The following is a 23,049-nucleotide window of genomic DNA, read 5'->3' as shown; positions in this document are numbered from 1 at the left end:
GGCTTCGGCCTTTTATCGATCAAAAAAAAAAAAAATTGATTTGTTTTCAAACTTGCAAAATATTTTTAAAGGTCTAAATAAATTTCACATAATTCCTCATCTAAGTACAAAACATTTTGAAATATAACATATACTACTTACACTTTCAATATGTGTCATCTTAATTATCATTTATTACAATTAATAGAGCATAAATCATTTTACATGACAAATATGTGCAACAATTAGTTTTTATTTCTGATAATTATAAATTTTCTCCTTTTATATTCATTTATATTAGTGGTGTGTTGTATATTTTTCATTTTTCTACTATAATGTATTGTTGGTTATGTATATTTTCATTATCTTGGTATAAAAATATTATATATTACTTCATAAATGAATTAATTTCATCAAAATTATTATCCATCAAAATTAATAGAATAAAAAGTATTTGACATGGTAGATATGTGCAACATTTATTTTTCATAATAACTTTGATTGTATACCCAAGTATGATTCATTTTGTTCATTTGATTTTAGGCTCATTCCATTGCCTAATTAATATATTTATTATTTTGTTTCTATTTCTATTTGTGTAGAGTTGTATTCTTTTCATTTGTTTTTATGCTCTCACTATATTACAATATTATAAGTATGTATGAATTAACCACCATTAAATTGTCTTTCAAATTCTAATCAATTTCAAACTATCAAACATAACTTATATTTAAATCGTACCTTAAGAACAATTGAGCTAGACTCATTTCATGTCTTATTAGCAAGGACTTAAAATGGTCAATGATTCCATGTCTTACTCCACTTATCTACATATCAAGAAACAAAATCATCCTACCAACATTTGATTCATAGCAACGTGACCTTGTTTTAGGTCAATTTAGGGGATGGTAAGGGATGACTATATAAAAATGAGAAATTTCAAATATTCATACATTAACATTAGTAAGACATTCATCATATACATTATAGGTCTTTAATGCACTGTTGAATTGAGAATTCACATGAAGGTGGAACATATTAATAAATGTTAAAATTTAATTGCTTTCACAATCCATTGCTAACGTACAATTGAATACATAAAACATGTATAAATTCAATTGACATTGTTATAAGATAACCACCTTTTTGTTATGATTATGGGCCTTAACATATCTTTTCTTGATAATTTGGTCTCACTTTTAGTTGAGCACAAGGATAGGGAAACATTTGTTTGACAGTGTTTTTCTTAAAACTTATATAAGATAGAGGCCATTAGTTTCCTATTGTTCTGTCTTAGCATTGAATTATGTGTAATTAAGATCTAAAGTATAGGCATATGGAGGATATAATCTATTCAATAGGAAAATATTCAATTTTTAAGTTGAAAGAAAATATTCATCAAATGTAGCAAAATTCTATACAACAAATTTTTTTTACATAAATTGAAGTTGCTTAGATTCAAATCTATTACATAGGGTTTTAGGCACAATTTCTCTGTATTATTGGATTCCCCTTTTTAATTTTTATGAATGAGATGGATGGTTAGCATTTTGAGATAGAAAAGGGCAGAGAGAGGAGCACCTCCTGATGAGGATGTGGAGCAGAAAAACTTGTCATCTTATATCACATATGTTCATCTTGTGGATCAAGATTGAAGCTCAATTTGAATTTATCAACTTAATGAACATATATTTGTAGAAGATTGAATCTCTGAACAATTATAGAGATGGTTTTCAACATTTTTTCTTGATTTGTTTTGTTTTCTTCTTGATCTTCCATATCTTATTCAACAACTAGTACATTTTCTCTTTCTTTTTTTTAATTTCTTCATCACCACATTCACTAATTCTATAGTAATGACCGCTTTTTGTATCTTCATTTACAACACCCAACTAGATCTTAATTGCTCTAATCATTTCAAACATTTTTTACATCTTTCTACTAACATTATTCATGAAGGCATCATGTCCTTGGATTTGATAAAAAACCGCCTTAAGGTTGTTGATATATTCACAGTCTCTCTTGCAAATTGCTTCACAATTGATGCTCTATTTACAAGATTATTGCAGACTACCCAATCTTATTGATTCATGGACATTAAATACATTACAATTTGCTAACAACATTGCAAGGCCTCAACCTTGAAAGATAATTGGGCACAAATATTTATGAATTATAGAATTATCAAATGATAATACCATGTAAATTGTTGTTTTGCCACCAAACTATGACCTTGAGCCTTGAATTACAATCTTAATTTAATCTATATCATCTATCAATTGCAAATTTTAACTCTTAACTAACGCCAAATTATTGAAAGTGTTGCTTATATAGTGGGCCTTAGCCTTAGGAGTGATATATGACAACTACAAATTGGTGCAGAACTTGATGCTAGATTTAGCAATTATCTTAGTAGCATGTAGTAGTGAACCTTATAGTATGAATGAATTAAAGAATATGCTTTAAATGGTGATGCATTTCATACCATAAACCTCCTTGGGACCAATGAGTTTAGAAATGTAAAGTGGCTAGAAGCCTAAGATAGTGATCTTTGATGCTTGTGGCTAAGTCAGAAACTCTGATATGTCTTTGCATTGAGAACCATTGGTTGTAGTTATCCAAATCATAATAATTAATCTTACATACAAACAAATGAAAAAGAAAATCTTTTTGAGTGATACAAGATTGTTCTTATGTCTTAGATAGTTTGCATTAGACCTTCATTTCAACAACAATTTCATACTAATCTCCAAATGTTTTTTTTTTCATAGCACATTTGATCTTGTGATATTTATTGATTTGGATTACAATTGATTTGTGACATTTATATGAATAACAACCTTATAGTAACTATTTCAAAATACACAATGGTTCTTTGGAGTCAATAAGTAGTAAGTTTTTCATCCCAAATTTTGTATTCTTTTAATTCAAGCTCTACTGTCAATCCTTTATATAAATTCTTCTATGAATTTACTAGGAATTGAGATATTAGGTTGATGATGGTGGATAAGCTACCAATCCAACAGTTGTCGTATTCATATTCTCTCTTTGGTTGTGGCATCTATAGACTTTTCTTATGTTAGTTCACATTTCTTTGTCATGTAGATTTTGTTAATAGGAGATAATTGACTTGAAACATTTCTATTAGGCACTGGATGTAAGCGCATTGATTTTGTTTAAGTTGATTGTGAAAACTTTAAAGTACAACATGGTGTGAAAGTTTGATTTCTTGTCCTCTATGATTAGTTAGTTGTGTTGGATTCTTTTGACTCTTCACCTACCATAATGAAAAATAGAAAAATGATCTTCTAAATGAAGAAGCTATGAAAACATTCCATATTTTCAAAGTTAATGTGTGATTCCTACTACACTTATATAACATTTTTATGGAATTTATAAACCCAAACTTTAGTTTAAGATTGTGTGTGTATCTTAGTTCTTTTAATTGGATACAGAGTCAATGATGGTTGATTTCACTAGATTCAAATTACTGCACAAACTACGTGCATTAGAAGAAGGGACGAAGAAATTGCTTTTTGATATTGATATATCATGAACTATGAAGTGCTGCCGCAATTGCATCCTTCTTTGAGTTTGAGGCTGCTGCAGATATGTTTCTTTGTATATTCTGAACATATACTCTTAGTTAATCAGAAATTTAGCCTTTGAATGAACGCAAAAAGCCTTTCAATAATATAATATTGCCACCACTACATGAAGAAGGATTTTAAAACATTCTTTAATATTGTCTTAAATATAAATTATTATTTTAATTATCTTAAATTAGAAATTAAAACTATTTTAATTATCTTAAATTAAAAATTAAAACTATTTTAATTGTCTTAAATTAAAAATTAGGACAAAAGAAACATGCATTTGCAATAGGCAGACCGAGGAATAACCCGGAGTAAATTTTGGCATGCTTTTTGGTTATTTTTTTTCTCAGAGATAACTGATGCTCTCATTTTCTCGCCCATGATAAGATTTTTGTTCTACAAACTCTTTCCATTCTTTCTCATCGGCAACACTGAAGAAGCATGGAGAAAAAAAAAATTATGCAGAAGCCTGGAGTAAGTCATTTACCATGTTTTCAGTGGATTTTATATTTCTGAATTTGTACGCAGTTATCAGATTTTATTTGTTTTATTAGCCGATAGACTACTTATCTGTCTCACCCCAATAAACTGCGAATGATAAGCGTGAAACTTCTTTAGGGAAACCAGAAAATATCTACCTTGGCTATGCAGGGTGGGACGGATGTTCACTACATTGCCCATGCGATGACCTATCTATTCATCCAATTTGAATGGCCATATAGAAAATTCACTCAGAAATGGAACAGGATCTTCAACCGGCACAACAATTGAGCGCCGGTGAACAAGAATGTGGTCGTCTAGATCATACCTGTGAAACCACAAACCATTAACCGAAACCGTAGGCCACTTAACTGCGATCTTTGTGCCATAATGCAGAACGCCCTCGTAAATTGAACCGAATCTCCCGCTGTCGAGCCTCACGGAGAAATCATTTGTAGCATCTTGTAATTCCTGGAACGAGAACCGCATGGGTAACCTTGTCCGCAAGTTCAGAGCATCATCCTCTTCATCATCGTCAGTTTCATCTCATCTCTGCTGCTGCTTAGCTTTTCTGGATTTCGCTATCCAAACCCACAATTGGAGAAATGGTACAAAATTTCCACTAACAACAGAGAACTGATACCTATAACGGAAAGCTTAATTGTATGGAACTTCTTTGAAGTTTAATGTAAGCAGTGGAATTGTAAAACGCATCACTAGGAGATTTCAATTTAAGAGAATAGACATTGGACTTAAGATAACAATACCCACTAGAGTAATCATCAGAGTTATCATACCTGAAAAAAGCAGCTTTACAAGAGTAATTTTTGACACAGAGAGCTTTACATTCCTCCCTTGTGACCAAACCCGGAACGGAGGCATTTCTCCATTCATAAGTAAAATAAAAAACATGGTCCAGCTCCAAAAACCGATAACTTGTTGTGCCACTCATTGGGGGTTTCTCAGGGCAGACCAGAGGACTGAGTGGAACACAACTCAAAGTGGATCTGTAGGGATCAATTGGAACAAAAGCATTGGCCTCTTTTGGACAGCTTACCCTGTTTGGCCGGAATGTACAGTGTCCGAATGATCTCGTCTGTAAGCCGCTCTCTGATTGATATTATGCCTGTAGGCTGCTTAGATGTGTGTTTTGTGACTAATTTTCTACCTGGAAGCTACGTAGATGTAGATCTATGTTGTCTGATTCATTTTACTCTTTGCTGATATCTATAATATGGAAATAGTCTTTCATAAATGCTTTGTCAAAATGTGAAGCGAAATTTCATCTAAAAGGTGAAGATGTAGGTGATTTTCCAAGGTCACGGAATAACCAGATGGCAAGTTTTTGACATACAAGTGTGTTTTTGTTTTCTCTCATCTTTTTCAGTTTGTCTTTTATATTGTCTGAAATTTTTAGCTACTGAGGTTTTGAGGTGATTTTGAAGTTTCTTTTTTGTTTATTTGATTTTTTTTTCGTTTTCATCTCTATGTTTAATGTTTTTTTAATTTCTATGGTTGTTTTCACAGTTGGAGGGAAATTCACAGAGGAGATCAGAGTGCATGGTATCCAGATGGAGATACGTTGGTGAGAAGCGAGTATAATCCCTCTACAGCCTTTGCGTACGGTAAAGTTTTCTGTACATTGTGTTTGCTTTAATTTTATGCAGTAAAATTTGTGTGATCATATTGAATTTAAGTTACCTAAGATTTGCAATGCGAAGGTGTACGCAGTAAAATTATTTATGCATTGGACAGAATTAAGATTTACACTGTAGATGCATTGGATTTAATTTGTATATAGTGAAACTGTTTGTGTATTGTGATTGATTTAAGCTTAATATGGTGGAATAATACATTTTGTTTACGCATTTTGATGGATTCATGATTTATGCTGTAAAACTTTTTGTGCATTGTGCTGAATTAGGGTTTATATGGTGAGGTAGAAAAATTGCTTGTGCGCTGTGCTAGATTTACAATTTAGTTAAAATTTTCTTGTGCATTGCTCAGGTTTAATGTTTATTGTAAGACTCAATATGTTTCTGCAATATGTTGACTTTAGGATATATACAGCCAAATACTCAACTCTTAAGAGTGTTTTCTGACTTACATATTTGTTTTCTATTATGAATGGATTATAAGGATGTGAATCAAAATTGATGCCATGCTGGCAATGAAGGGAAAGAGACAAAAAGGAGAGATCAATGGGTGATAAGATTTTGTTACTAGTTGCTATAAATTTGAAAGTGAGGGAAGTTTTTGTGGGTAGAGACAACAACAGACAATAGCAAGTTTTCTGCATAGAGAAGAGGAATGTTGCGACAATAACATAGTTTGTGAATGTGGATAGAAGAGTAAGGAGTGCAATGCAGTAGTACATAGCTCCAGACAAAGAAGAGAACGTATAGCTCTAGACATATAAGATCTAGCATAAGTAGCTTCAGACAGTTACAGAAACCAGTCATGTACAAGAATAATAAAACTGCCTATAAAACTATTGTAATCTTAATTTAGAAGTTATTTTGAAAATTTCAGTTTTGAGTTCAATAGAAAATATTTTGTCTTTATGGTATATTTGTTTGAGTGCAATCTAAGTTGAGACCCATTGAATCAGCTAGAATTCAAACTTAGGATCTTCAATATGATGTTAGAGTGCTTTACCAATTGAGCTAGTAAGCCCTCAATGATCATCCCATCATTTATCCAGACGTGGCTTATTTCCAAGCCCAGACAAGGTAAAAGAAATAAATTGGCTATAAGCTTCTTCCATAATCAAGTCCCTTTGGGTTAGCATTTGAGCCAAAATTATAATTGCATGGATGAGATTCCAGATAATCCTAGTGCTCTATCTCTGTGAGCAGTCAGCATTTTATCTTTGTGAGCAGTCAGCATTTCATTCCACACATTAGCGTTGCATTATCCATCTATATGAGTGCTAAACGAAGAAAGATGAATTCTTGGAAACACTACTCATAAATATGGGTGGATGTCAGATCTAAACGAGGCAGCTGAATCCAAATCATCTCACATATTTTATAATCTAAAGCTTTATTATTTGAAATAATTTAGTATGGTGTTGCTCAATGAAATTGAAAGCTATCCTAACTGATTCGCATTGGCTTAAAAAGATGATTCCATACTGGGGTTAAACTTTAAATTCACCACAATATTCTGGGAAAGCTAGTGACTATATTCTGATGGTGTGAAAACAGGATCCTATCAATCAATCTATTCCTTATTTGTTTCCAGAGACCAATATTCTTGAGGCACATATAGTGTCCTGTCTCTGATGAGATTTTAGTGGCTGCTTGATACGTAACTCTGATACATTTTTTGGACACATTAATATGGAGCAGAAGCTATAATGTTGCCGGGATCGTATCCTACTTGTAAAAAATGTTCCTTAGCTGATGAGTTATTTCATGGAACCATATTTCGAAGAAACTGCTAAATTTAATCGGTAGCAATGAGAGAAAATTTTGATGATGTACCCTCGCATTAAATTAAGCTGTACCTAATTCACCCAATACTTTTGGCACTGCCTCTATACTCTCCACCTAATATATAAATAACGGGCATCCTGCCCATTAAATTAGACTGTGTCTGAAAATATAAACAGTTAATAAAGAGATAGTTGAAGATATACAGAAATCTTAAATCACAATTTAAAAGAAAATCTACCTGCTTTATAAATAAATATCCATTGTGACTGGGATGATATTGTACACATCTGTGCAGTATTAATTTTGTAGCTGAAAATATTCTAACATTGAGATTATAAAAAATCCAGAATCTTACAGATTAACAAGTCTGTTCTCACTGAGATTGGAATCAATTCATCAGAACTTCAAATATTTTAAAATTATCACGAGTCTCTGCAGCTTATATGCTAGAGAAAAATTAACACTTTGAATAACATAGGAAATCTCCTTAAATCCAACACAGACCAGATGCAGGAGCATCCTGCCGACCCATGCCAAAATAGGAGCTTTGAAATGAATCTGGACATCCATCAATGCATGACAGAGTGGGGTTTTTGTTTTCAGATATTATATTTAAAAATACTGTGTCAGTATATATGCAAAATGTAGAAGCATAGACCTGGCACATAACTGTTGACAGAATGCCTCAAGAAATAGATTTCTTGAAACGGCCGTTGGAGAATAAGAAGAATAACAGTCACTGAAAATTTAAGAGACAGTAAATGTTGGCAAGGCATCGGCTATTTGTGGGATGACCAAATATAGAATAAAATTGGAATATGCATTAAAGGAAATGATAATGCCAATATAAAGAAAGCTCACAAAAATACCTGGAGCAATGTAGCCAATATATTCCTTGAGAGCAAATGTTGTTGTCTAGTGTTTATTGTAGGTAAAGGATCTTCAACATCTTACTTCCCTCTAAACTAACAAGGATCTCCACTGTTAACTTTTTGTGCTGAAGATAAAGATATTATAGCTGATGTAGGCTAGCAAGAGAATCTGGAAATTTTCCACTGAGTAGATTTGGAGTTAAACTAAGGAAATGTAAATTTGAGAGTTTGATGCCAAAATTTATGCAATCTGCCCACTAAGCTGGTTTTCCGATAATTCTAATCTCTTCAATTTCGAGAGATTTGCTAAAGAGTAGGGGATGGTGTCTTGGAGATGATTTCCTGACATGGCTAATTCTGTCAATTTTGAGAGATTTCCTAAAGAGGTGGGAATGGTGCCCAATAAGTTATTCTTATAAAGGTAAAGCAACTGCAGCTGAGTGAGCATGCCCAATTCAAGGGGAACGGTACCCTGGAGATGGTTTTGTGACAAGTCTGAATCAGTCAATTTTGAGAGATTTCTTAAAGAGCTGGGAATAGCGCCTGATAAGTAATTTTGCCTGAGGCAAAGAACCTGCAGCTGAGTGAGCATACCCAATTCAGCGGTAACGGTACCTGTGAAGTTTTTTTTCGCAATGGAAATTCAACCAGAGTGGAGAAATTTCCTAAAGAACGGGGAATGCTGGCTGATAAGTTATTTGTGAAAAGATAAAGTAATTGAAGCTGACTGAGCATTCCCAATTCAGAGGGAATGGGACGAGTGAGAAGGTTTTCTGAGAAGTCTGATTTTGTCAATTTTGAAAGATTTCCTAAAGATCTGGGAATGATGCCTCATAAGTTATTTTTAGAAAGGTAAAGAAGCTGCACATGAGTGAGCATGCCTAATTCAGGGGGAATGGTACCCTTGAGTTCATTTTCAAACAAGGTTAATTCTCTCAGTTTTGAGAGATTCCCTAAAGAGCTGGGAATGGTGCCTGATCAGTTATTTGTATCAAGGTAAAGAACATGCAGGTGAATGAGCATGCCCAATTTAGGTGGAATGGTACCTTGGAGATGGTTTCCCAACAAGTCTAATGCTCTCAAGTTTGAGATATTTTCTAGAGTATGTTATGAAGTAGAATTCTACTTATCAATGAACTAACTTGTAGTGTAAATCCAAGTCAAAGTTCAAATATTTCAGTGTATATTGTACTTAAAGAAGACCTGTGACCAGATTGTCCAAACAAGGTCAAAACTTGTTCAATTATTATTATTAAGAAAAAAAGTTAGATAGGATGTGTTAGGCATGTGCAACAAGGAATGCTTATGATTTCATGACTAAGTTTTTGTATGGGTTAAATATAGTAATTTGATGCTTTTGATATTGGAATTTTAAGTAATAGCACATCGGTTTGATTTGTATGGTAGCTATCAGGACTTCTGATGAGAACATCCTTTATAGGTAGTATGTTAACTACAGTTATAAATCAGTCAAATTTACATTTAAGTAGGCTAGAGGAAGACGGAAGTAAATTAAAATGGAGAGAAACAGTTGGAAGTGGGTAGGTGGGAGTTGGAGCCATTAACCCATTAAATGTCTTTGTAATATTTGTAGCCTACAAATATAGGATTATCTTATGGAAATAAGCATTTAGAAAAATAGATATCATGTCAACTTAGGAGGTAATGGTGAATGAAAAAATGTTGTCATTGGAGTTAGTCATGCCATGTAAAATTCAGACTTTCCAAATTCCAACACTAGGAAATTTCAAATTATTTTATGTCCATATAAAAAATGCTTTCCAAATTTAAAGGAGCTTTGATGGATGAAAGCTTAAAAAGAGCAAGACGGAAGATATTAAGTTTGACCTTGAAAACATCAAAGGCACTGTAAGTGGTTAACTGTAGGTTCTGCTATTAATATGCTGAAGTTTTTTTATGATGTTTATAGTTTTGAGTAGCATTGAAATGCTTTTATTAAATTGTGATGTTTTGTTTCCTTCTTGGCTTCATTTCTTTTCACAAATTGTTGGTGCGACAATCTCATTCAGTTTGAAAGGGGTAGCTTTTTATCTCTTAGATATTTAACAAAAGCTTTGAGTGATGGCTAGTTCTTCAAACTTCTCTTGACATATTTTTGTTACCTTGGAGCATGATTCATTTGTGATCATGCAAGTTTTAAGTAACATTTGAGAATTGACTTCTTTTCTGCTCATATTCATAGTGCCATCTTTGCAGTTCTTTGTGTGATGATATAGGTAGATCGATTTGAATAATATAATTATGCATTACATTTGATAATTATGTTTTTTTATGAGAAATATGCTACTATTTGAAGAAAAAGGTAGTTCTTGTTTTTTCTACTTCCATTTTCAATGTGGAGAAACCAAAGGCATTTCTGTTTTTTTATTCTCAAAATTTTATGGACATTATTGATGGTATGTGCATTTGACAGTCTATTATGTTCTTGCTCCTTTTCTCTGATTAGTTTCTTCACAAGAATGGTGTCTGTTTCAAAGTCTTTTCTTGCATCAAAATTAATAGTTATCTCATCAATTCATAGTAAATACAATTTTTATCATTTTTCATGATGATATGTTTTAAGTTTGAACTTTCAATAATAATGTTTCCATTTAAAAGTGACAACGTATCCAAGTTTATAGTGCACCATAGTTTTATGGGTTTGCACCCTACATAACCTTGCATCCTCACACCTCACATACCCTTGAACCCTTGCACCTTGCAGACCATTTAGCCCTCACACTTTTGTATCCAAGTTTTGGGGATTTATTATGGTGCTCATACTCACATCCCGAGCACCCCTTGACCTGGACATGCACATACCTTGCTATTGGAATATTTCCTCAATATTAGCTTTAAGAGTATAAATGCGAATAATGTTCTAGAAGTCTCCTTGTTGGGAATGTGAAGCCCAACGGACACATGACTGTTCGACTTCTCCAGACTCTTCAATTCGTATCTGATATGTTTATATAATGGCTGTGTGCAGCCCATGTATTGAGATTGATTAATATAAGTTATTCCCTGCTTTGAGTGTGGATGTAGGCAAATTTGCCGAACCACGATAAATTGTGTGTTGTCTCTTCTTGTTTGCTTTTTCTGTTTTTTTGTTATCATTTTCTCTGCTCGTTCTAATCCTTACAATCCTTTGGTAAAATATTTCCCTCATATTCTTTCACTTGTAATTATGAACTTATTTCACTTGCCACAACTTTGATTCCTTAAAAATAATGCTTTTACTTGATGTTGGCCTTCATAATCTCATTGAATCATCTCACCAATTTAGAGGTTAATTCTCCCAAATATTCCAAAGACATCTTTACCCAGGAGAACATAATTCTTCTTTCGTACTCCTTATCTGTGGAAAACACTTTACACTGGGTAACAATATTTTACTCAATATTTTTAGATTCATATCAAATGTTTTACCTTGATAAATTCATCCCAGTATACATATCACCCTTGGTAATATATATGTTTAATCAATATCCTGTGTTCACCAATTAAGTTATTTCCCCACTATCAATTTTTATGAAATTTTTACACTTACCATATAATATCATTCACCCTTTTAACTTCTCTGCCAAAATATTTCATCTTGTAGTTAAGCCTCATCTTCACTCAGTTATTCACCTTTTAGGTAAAACAATTACCCTTCTCCTCATTCTTGCCCACCTCTTGCCTAGAAACATTTTACTTAACTTCATGTACTACGTTTAAGTTTCGTAATGCCCCAAAGTTTATGCGCCTTGGATGAGAAGAAATTGGATGAACTAATTCATTGTCCGACATTAGCAATGTGCATTGAGCTGTTGTACAATAGTGCAGGTCGTGATTAACATATTTGGGTCATTTTCCAGCCTTCTAGCATTCCAAAAATGATCAAAATCCTCTTGAAAATGCTTCTAACTCATGGACAATCATGCTGGCAACTTTTTGGGCACTAAAACAACAGTATTTGGCTTGTGCATGACCCCAAAATTGGCCTGAAACATTTTGGACGTGATTTAAAACAGTTCCAGGACAGATTTGAATCCAATTTAAAAAATGTTGACTGTAAACTTTAATTTGAATGTTGCTGGTTGCATTTGCTTAGTAGTTTCCATCGCGTTCTCTCTAAATTTGCTTTGTGAATATTCTGCAGTGTGGATGCAACCTTTGACATAATTCTTCTATTTAACGCTTTAATGAATATTTATAAACTGCTTCAAAGCTTTCACATTTAGTGCAAAAACGGTGGTCATGGTTTGAGGATCATGGCTTTGCACCTGCTAATCGCATTCGCTTGACAACTTCTATTTTTTTGTCAATAGATTTATTTTGTTTACATTTAGTGTATATTGGCTTGGAGTATGCTGGTAAGTTTTGAGTTTATACCCACCAATATCATTTCGTTGAAATCTTTGAAAAACTTTTCAATAAGTTCATTCAGTACATATCGCTCATGATTTCACATTTTGAAGCCATATTCACCATGTCATCATTTTTTATGCTCTGATGGATGCCCATACCATATTCCGCAGCTTTATCAGAGGCAGCACGTATGGTGAAAGGTTATAGAATTTAGTTTTTGAAACAATCAAATATCCTTCTACAACATTCATTTTGTGCTTATCTCTGATGTCTCAACGCTTCATGAGATCTCGCGAGATCGTTTGTCTTTGTATTCAATTTCTGCAATTATTAATTCTATAAGATGTCATCTCCTCAATGCATGTGGTATTCAAGCTCATAGTTTTTCTGCATACTCATCTGCCATATGCCCTATATAGGGTTCCTTCATTTTTTCGATATAACTTTGCATTTTCGGAGAAGCTATTTTTTGTTATGTAGATTAGCCTTGTTTAGCCGATAATGCATTTGAACAAACTCTTCTCTTTGCGGGGTCCACCACTTTGGCTCATATTAACCAACGTAATGGTTTTCATTTTACCATCACATATATAGTTTATATATATAAGATCATTTCTTATAATGCTCCATAATGATTAATTTGAATCATTTTTGATTGATTTAAATTTTGATTTTTCTTGAGTGTTATTCCTCTTCAAACATATAAGGTGGCCATTTGAAATATTATTGGAAATCAAATAACAAGCCATTATGGGTTTGCACAGATGAAAGTCGATCCCATTTTAAAACCATATGTTGGGCTCTACCCTTATGGGAGCCGCATTTATCCCCACATATAGTAAACATTTGGTTTCAATAATATCAAATATATTAATTTGAATTATCAACTTTCATAAAGAAGATGTCTTTCATTAATGAACTTGTAACAATATTAATCTTATCTGATGATCAACTAAACCGATCTTCTTGAATTAACACTCCATACCTTGTTTTGATGTATTTCACCAATAAACCCACTTGAACTGGTTACAAGAATAATTTGGAATGAGTTCGTAATTACAAATTTTAAACACTGTTCAATTTGTGCATTTTTGACTATTTGTAATAATGTTCGATCTTGACTTCTTGCATTCGGAACCAATCCTGAAAATTGACCCAAACATATAATAAGGTTGTGACAGTTGGCAATCATGTAAACATTTAACCGAAGATTACAATACAACTGATGGCTCTGAGGGATTCACCGTGAGCTGAAAAGTATTAATTTTCAAAGTGGGCTTCATAATTGAGTTTACCCTTGTGCAAGTTTCAGATATGCATAGATTGTATTTGGTTTAAGCTCAAGAAAATTATCAAATGGATTGCTAGGGTTCCAAAACCTTGAACCACTTTGGTAGATCTTGCAATGTGTAAGAAATAAAATGAATAAATCACAAACGGAATTGACCTGGGAAAAATAGCAAATGAGGTCATAGGTCTCTAAAAATTGACACGAGAGTTCATTTTCATATAGAAAATTGAGGGGAACAATTGGATTAGAGTGAGTACTTACAGGGACCAAGTTATTAACTCTCAAAAGTGGCTACTTGGAATAGTTTTGTGACTCAGACTAGTATGCACCTAGATTTCGCTCTTTGACAGAGGTATCAAATTTGATTATGGGAAGCTCGATATGGATTATCATGCTTATTTATGGGTGGTAAACATAATTGCAAGGTCAAATTGCCCATCGGGATCAGGATTCATGGGTGCATTTTTGGGGGTGTTCACTAAATTATCTCATTTAGGAGACCCTAAATTTTGCCAAAATTTAGAGTTCCAACAACTAGTAAGTACGCAGTTTGCCTAAATTAATGATGATAGATTGTATTGTTTGATAGGTAACCCACCATCAAATCCAAAAACATGTCATACTATAGTCAAGATTTCCTTTTTAAAATTCTAAAATAGAGAAGGATCAGGGTTCAACATAACAAGTAAAACTCTTGATGTATGCAAGTCCTCTTTTCTTGTTGGAGATTGCATCAACCAGGATCAGAGGACGTTTAAACAGTCTCTTCCATCGAAATACAACATTAGGGATTCTATTTGCTAATGTGGTAAATTATGGAGCCCAAATTAGAGTATACCTATAAAAGGGCAAGATCATTCTGAGAAAAACTAGAGGAATGAATAATGTAGATCCAGAGTTCAACAAATTAGTGGGAGGCTAGTCGAATGGCACAACAAGTGAAGCATCCATTCAAAAACTTGTTAGAGCGGAGAAACTTTGTAGTACAATCAGATGGTGGAGGAACATGGAATAAACGAGATTTTATTATTAGGATTTGTACGCAGTTTGTCCAAAAATTGTTTAACATATACTTGTTTTTCACTTCCCCCCCTTCCCGTCTAGTGGCAAAAAATGCATGTTTCTTTTGTCTTACTTTTTAATTTAAGACAATTAAAATTGTTTAATTTTTTATTTAAGATAATTAAAATAATAAATTAATTGTATAAGACGAAATATTAATTTCGTCTTTAAAAAATGTCTTAAATTGCCCTCTTATGTAGTAATGCGATTAGGGTTAGTTGAATTTAGTATAGGATTAGGGTTAGTTGAATTCAACATAGGATTAGGGTTCAATTCGGTTTAAGGTTTAATTAGGTACAATTAAAATTGTTTAATTTTTTATTTAAGATAATTAAAATAATAATTTAATTGTTTAAGACGAAATATTAATTTCGTCTTTAAAAAATGTCTTCAATTGCCCTCTTATGTAGTAATGTGATTAGGGTTAGTTGAATTCAGTATAGGATTAGGGTTCAATTCGGTTTAAGGTTTAATTAGGTTTATAGTGAAGGTTCAATTTGGTTTAAGGTAGGGTTAGGGTTCAATTTCATTGAGATTAGTGTTCAATTTGGTTTAGTGTTCGGGTTACGGTTGATTTGGTTAAAGATTTAGATTTGATTTAGTATAGAGTTAGGGTTCACTTTGGTTTAAAAGTGTTAGGGTTCAATTTGTTTTAGTGTTATGGTTAGAATTCAATTTGGTTTATAATTCAATTAAGTTTTATAATTAATGGTTATTTTGGTATTTAGTTTGTTTATTGAATTCTTATAATAAATTAATAAATTAAATGGTACAGTTAGAGTAATTGTTAGCATTAAGGTTAATATTGAATTTCAAAGATACAAAAGGAAAGTGCTATTCAAGGAACTCTAATAAAAAAGAAAAGTGCATTTTAGGGTACTAGACTATGTTGTTTAGGGTTAGAGACTACGTTGTTTGAGACACATGGCTTCAATTGTTGAACACAAAGAAATCTCTATACTTGAAATGGGTGAAAACCTTGTACAAGAAATTCCACAAGTAGAAGACTTTGAATAACAAGAAGGGTAGCAAGGGTAGTTAAGGCAACAAGGAGGAGACCTTGGAAGGGAGCAAGAGTAGCTAGGACAACAAGGAGTGCAATAATGCCAATGCCCCAAATATATTGGAGACAAAGCTCGACATGGAGATTTAAAGCTTGTAATCATTGGTTGGCATCTTGGAAATGGTAGCAATAGGGGTCATTTTCACAATGACCAATGTTTCGAAAAGTGTGTGCAGAAAGACTTGGTTGTATTCGGTATCTTTCTCACCAACAAGTTTGTCACCTCCTTTTCTTACTTAATTGTTGTTGTTGCACTTGGATTTGGGTCTGTCTATAGAATTAGGTTGAAGAAATGTCAAATTCACTAAAGTTTTTTGGTAGCACTTGTATTCTTTACCCTTAGCAGATTTCAAACAACAATCTTATTATTTCCTATCGGTTTTGGAAGGATTGTGTTAATTATGACCGTACAAGGTCTTTGGATTATCATTATTTGAGTGCTTGAATGATTTAAATATGGCTTGTCTCTAAGTTTGGATTCTGTGATGTTGATGTGCATTTTCCAAACTCAATAGTCTTGCCACCAACTAGATCTTGAATGTAGTCCTTCAACTTTTGACAACTGTGATGGTCCTACAATTGTGATCATCCTTCTGCAGCTATGATGGTTCTTCTACAACTATGAGAGTCCTTCTAATGTCGTGATGGTCCTTTTACAACTATCAGAAGTTGAAGAACTACATTCAAGATCTAAGTAATAGTAGGACTATTGAAGTTGGGAAAACTTCAATCAACATCACATAACTAAATTACTCAGGTACTTGAATAATGCTAAGCAAAAGACACCCACAACTAGTAGAATCCTCCAAAATCGCTAAGAAATAATAAAATTGCTATTTGAAAGCTATCAAGGCTGAAAGATTTAAATGCTACCAAAAAAAATTATTTGGTGAATTGGACAATGTTAAACCTAATTTTATTGACATTCCCAAATCCAAACTCAAACCACAATAATTAAGGAAGCAAAGGAGGCAACAACTTGTCAAAAAGAAAAAATATCAAATGCAACCAAGTCTTTTTGTGCATCTTTTTTAGCATTGTTCACTGTGAAAATAACCCTTATGGCTATCGTTGCTACGGTACCAACCAATGACTACAAATTTGAATCTCCATGTCATGTTTTGTCCTCATCATGTTATTTGAGGTATTGACATTATTGTACTCTGTTTGCACTCCTTGCCACCTTCGCAACTTTTGCTCCCCACTAAGGTCTCCTACTTTTTGATGTTGTATTTGCCCTTGTTTTTCCTGTTGTTCAATGTCTTCTACTTGTGGAATTGCTTGTGCATGGTTTTCGCTTATTTCATTTGTAGACAATCTACTTTGTGATGTTCAACAACTGAGTCCATGTCTTTCTCATTAGTGAGTTTGTCACCCTATTTCTTTCCTTATTGTTGCAAGTACAACAACAAGGAGTGCAAGTAGATGCAATAATGTCAATTCCCCAAATAACTTGGGGACAGAGCTCGTCATGGATATTCAATGCTTGTAGTCATTGCTTGGTGTCATGGCGATGATAGCTATAAGGGTCATTTTCACAATGACTAATGCTCTCAAATATGCATAGAAAGGCTTGGTTGCATATAATGTCTTTCTCATCGATGATTTTTTCACCCTATTAGCTTCTTTAATTGTTGTAGTATGCACTTAGATTTGGGTCTCCATATAACTAGGTTTTTGATTGTCAAAGTTTTGAAGGTAAGTTTTTTAATAACATTTGCATTCTTCAACCTCTGTAATTTTCAAACATCGATTTTATTGTTTCCTAGAATTTTGGAAAGATTCTACTAGTTATGTGTTAACTATGATTGTACAAGGTCTTTGGGTTGGCATTATCAAGTGTTTAAGTAATTTCAATATGGTTGGTCTTTGGGTTTTGATTTTGTGATATTGATGTGGGTTTCCAAGTTCAATAGTCCTTCCATCAATTAGATAACGGTTGTAGTTCTTCAACTTTTGATAATTGTGATGGTCCTTCTACAGCTATGACGATCCTTCTACAAATGTCAGAAGTTGAAGAACTACATTCAAAATCCAACTGATAACAAAACTATTGAATTTAGAAAACCTACATTAATATCACTAAATGAAAACCTAGAGACCAACCATATGAAAATTACTAAATCACTTGATATAATGCTAAGCCAAAGACCTTATACAATCACAACGAGTATAATCTTTCCAAAACCATTAAGAAATGATAAATTATTTTTGAAAAGTGTCAAGAAATAAGAATGCAAATGCTACTTAAAAAATTACATTGGTGAATTTGACAATCTTAAACCTAATTGCACAGACATATTCAAATCCAAATACAACTGTAACAACTAAGGAAGCAAACGAGGCAACAAACTCGCTGGCAAGAAAGACGTCAAATGCAACCAATCCTTTATGTGCATCTTTCCTAACATGGGTCACTGTGGAAATGATACGTGGCTACAGTCACCAGAATGTCAATCAATGACTGCAAACTTGAATCTCCATATCGAGCTCTTTGTCGCCAAGTTATTTGGGGCATTGAGATTATTACACTTTGTTCGCACTCTTTGCTATCCTAGATGCTTTTGCTCCCCACAAAGGTCTCCTACTTCTTGATGCCCCGGTTGCCCTTGTTGTCCTTGTCATTAAAGGACTCCTACTTGTGGAATTTCTTATGCATGGTTTTCGCCCATTTCAAGTAGAGGGTCTTATTTGTGATGTTCAATGGTTAAACCCATGTGTCTTGAACAACCAAGTCTCTAACCCTAAACAACACAATCTTAAACCCTAAAATGCATTTTTTTTCCTTTCCATTAGAGATCCCTGAATAGTGTTTTCCTTTTATTGCTTTTAAATTAATATTATGGTTCCTCCCATTGGAATTTTTCCCTTGTCCCTATTTCCATTCAATAAAGGGGTTCAAATCCTTTATGGATCAATAAAGCTAATATGTTTTCTACTATTATTTGGTCCTTAAGGAGGTTTATGTTTACTCTGATCTTTCCACAACAACTTATTTGTTGATAGTTTGGGTTTATTTCCACATTTATCAAATTTGCATGCATTAATCAAGAAAAAACATGCATTTCATATTTTGATATATCACTAGGAAACTAGCGATTTAGAGTGTATGATAAATATTTCAACAAGGTAGTTATTTGGCATTTATACATATAACATGGATACATGACCTCTTGTATGGACCTTCCAACATTAAATATTGATGAAATATTACTATATCTTATATCTTATTTTACTTTTACTTTGTTTCTATCTTATATATTAATATTAATGGGATATATATTATTTTAATCTCTCATTGCTACAAGCTTATATATCTTCAGATTAATCTATGCAAAATACCTCGACATATATCATCTTTGAGACATATATTTTTTTGTTATTTAATTTTAGTGAGAAAAAAAAAAACGCCTCAAAGAAAAAACACAATTTCGCTTTATTAATCCATGAGGGATTCAAACGCCATTATTTAATGGAAATAGGGACAAGGGAAAACAATTTCAATGAGAGGAATCCTAATTTTAATTTGAAAGCTATAAAAATAAAGCACTATTTAGATAACTCTAATTAAAAGGAAAAATGCATTTTAAGGTTCAAGAGTGTGTCAAGTTTAGGATTGGAGATTGTGTTCAAGAAACATGGCTTCATCTATTGAACATCATGAAGAATATTGTCTACTTGAAATGAGTGAAAACCTTGCACAAGAAATTTCACAAGTAGGAGACCTTGAATGATAGGAAGAGTAGCAAGCATAGCTTAAGAAACAAGAAGGTGGTAGGGAGCAAGAGCAGTCAAGGTAGCAAGATGTGCAAATAGAATATAATAATGCCAATGCCCCTAATACCTTAGGGATAGAGCTCGACATGGAGATTCAAAGCTTGTGGTCATTGGTTGGTATCTCAATGATAGTAGCAATAAGAGTAATTTTTGCAATGACCAATGCTCTAAAAGATGCACAAGAAAACTTGGTTGCATTGATTGTCTTTCTCGTCAACATTTTTTTTTCTCCTTTGCTTCCTTAATTGTTGTGGTTGCACTTGGATTTAGGCATGTTTGTAGAATTAGGTTTAAGATTGTCAAATTCACCAAGGTAAGTTTTTTGGTAGCATTTGTATTTCTTCACTCTTGGTAATTTTCAAACAATGATCTTATTATTTCCTACCGGTTTTGGATGGATTTTAATGGTTGTGGGTGTGTTCACTATGACCATACAATGTCCTTAGCTTAACATTATTCAAGTGTTTGAGTAATTTTAATATGGTTGGTCTTTGCATTTGAATTTTGTGATGTTGATGTGGATTTTCCAAATTCAATAGTTTTGGGAATAATTAGATCTTGAATATAGTCCAACTTTTGATAGTTGTGATGATCCTTGTACAACTATGATGGTCCTTCTACAACTATGACGGTCCTTCTACAATTGTAATGATCCTTCTATAGTTGTTAGAATTTGAAGGACTACATTTGAAACCTAATTGAATTTATTGAATTTGGAAAACTTACATCAACATCAAAAAATCAAAACCAAAAGACTAGCCATATTTAAATTACTCAAGCACTCAAATAATGCCACGACAAAGACCTTTTGTGGTCATAGTCATCAACCCACAACCAATAGAATCCTTCCAAAACCATTAGGAAATAATAAAACCACTACTTGAAAAATACCAAGGGTGAAGAATCCAAATGTTACCAAGAAACTTACCTAAGAAAATTTGATAATCTTAAAAATTAATTCTAAGGACAGACCCAAATCCAATCACAATCACTATAGTTAAGGAAGCAATGGAGACAACAAACTTGTCGACAAGAATGATGTCAAATGCAACTGAGTCTTTCTATGCATCTTTCATAACATTGGTCACTATGAAAAATGACCCCTATGGCTACCGTCACTAGGACACAAACCAATGACCGCAAGCTTTGAATCTCTATGTTGAGCATTGTCATCAAGTTATTTAATGCATTAGCATTATTGCACTTTGTTCACACTCCTTGCTACCTGTGTGGGGGAAAAAGTGACACTAAGCAAACATGCCCTAATCTCACTTTCAATCACACATTTGTGGAATACGAAAGAGCCTAGAGGTATCACACAATTGGCTACTTCTTTTTGTGGAAGAGAGAGCCACGGGATACTTATTAGGATTTATATTCCTTTGTTGTAATTGAAAGATAAAATGATGCAAGTTCAATCCCTAACCCCAAAGTGCAAGTATGAACTAATAACAAGATTGCAGAATTGAACTTAAATAATGGAAAGCTGTAAACACAAGGACAAGATAAGAATGTAAATGTGTACCTGGTGTTAAAATATGAATGAAAATGTTCGGGACGAGGGCGCGGGCGCCACTGTCCTGATTCTGCCCCTGAAACTGCTCCGGAAACTACTATTTTGCAACCTGGAAAGCTGTCAAAAATGCTGAAAACTGTTGTCTGTCAAGAGGACCAAGGCGCCCAGCGCCCCTGTCCTGGTCTTTTGCTCTGCAATTTGGTGTGGGGTGCTGTCTCGACCTACTTCTTTCGGATCTGCAACTTGCGACGTCGTCTGAATCCCGAAATAAGCACTTATATCTGAAAAAGGTGTTTGGGCGGCTATATAAGGTTTTGCCTTAGTCAAACCCCCGCTTTGGTGATTTCCACCTCCACGAATAGCCAAGTTGTATTGTAAAAGTAATGTGTGTGCAGACCTTGTGTGTGTGCAAGATCCTAAAATGCAAGTAAGCAAACTAGAGCAACCTAGAAAGTAAACCCTAATTGCTTGTAAATGATAATGTAAATGCTCCAAATCAAGATGCAAAGTGATCTAAAGCATGAATATAAATGATATAATGAGGCCTATGCAAAGACATGAAAACAACATGAAATCATACCCAACCCCAAGGGAGGGGTACAAGCCAATCTTCAGTCGGTGATCCCTTATTGCTCTTCAATGTCTTCAAAGCCCTAAATGGATGAATGAAATTGATGAATGCTTGATGGATGGATGTTGAATGTTGTTGAAGTCTTCAAGGATCTGCTCTTTCACGACATAGAAGGCCCTTGAAACCAAAAATCTGGATCCTTTCTAATGAAGAAAGAGAGCTCTTATATACGAAACCCTAGGTCTTAATTTCAACTTTTGGCCGACCTAGAGATTGAATCTCCCGCCAATTTCTTGGGGTTAAGCTTTATTTTATGATTGGATCACGCTCCTAAAATTTTGGGAAAAATGTCCAGGACCATGTGCACGCCGGGCGCCATGGTCCCGACAACTTTTCACCAAATTTTCAAGGTCGTCGGATATGATGATTTTAGAGCGAATCCCGAAGTTACAGCTGATTTCGAGATGTTTTGACCCCCGAAATCAAGCCCCCAAGTTCAAAATAGGACCTAATCAGGGTTTTTGATTAAATGATGTATTGGAAGAATAAAATGAAAGGGGCACACTTTAATGAAAAGGACCCAACTTTATGATATGGGAGATGATACAATAAGACCCTAGACCTAATTAATTTAATTAATTAAGTGCTAAAGGGGAAATGCAATGCAAAATGCAAAATGCGCCAAGGTGGGTGCTAAACTAGGTGTGAAATTGTACCACCCTAGCAAGTGCGTACAATTTACGATGCTACACTACCCTAGATGTTCTTGCTCCCTACCTAGGTCTCTTACTTTTTGTTACCCTAGTTGCCATTGCTACCCTTTCTATCATTCAAAGTCTTATATTGTGAATTTCAAGTAGATGTTTTTATTTGCGATGTTCAATAGCTCTAGCCACATGTCTTGAATAACATATTCTCTAACCCTAAACAACGCAGTCTTAAACCCTACAATGCACTTTTCTTTTTAATTACTGAACAATGTTTTTCATTTATAGTTTTCAAATTAAAATTAGGGTTCCTCTCATTCGATTAGGTAAGAGGTTTGAATC

The 23,049-nt window shown here is 33.6% G+C and overlaps 1 non-coding gene across 1 annotated transcript; it reads left to right on the top strand.

Annotated features, from left to right (window-relative positions):
• Positions 1-3,866: 3,866 nt before the first annotated feature.
• Positions 3,867-11,255, top strand: LOC131046337 (uncharacterized). Its single transcript, XR_009372576.1, has 3 exons — positions 3,867-4,049; positions 5,583-5,680; positions 6,195-11,255. It is a non-coding gene; the product is annotated as an uncharacterized LOC131046337 (transcript).
• Positions 11,256-23,049: the final 11,794 nt, after the last annotated feature.

Source organism: Cryptomeria japonica, chromosome 5 (assembly GCF_030272615.1).
Source record: "Cryptomeria japonica chromosome 5, Sugi_1.0, whole genome shotgun sequence".
NCBI lineage: Eukaryota > Viridiplantae > Streptophyta > Pinopsida > Cupressales > Cupressaceae > Cryptomeria > Cryptomeria japonica.
Note: the sequence above shows the minus strand (reverse complement) of the source record. Positions and strands in the feature narration are given on the sequence as shown.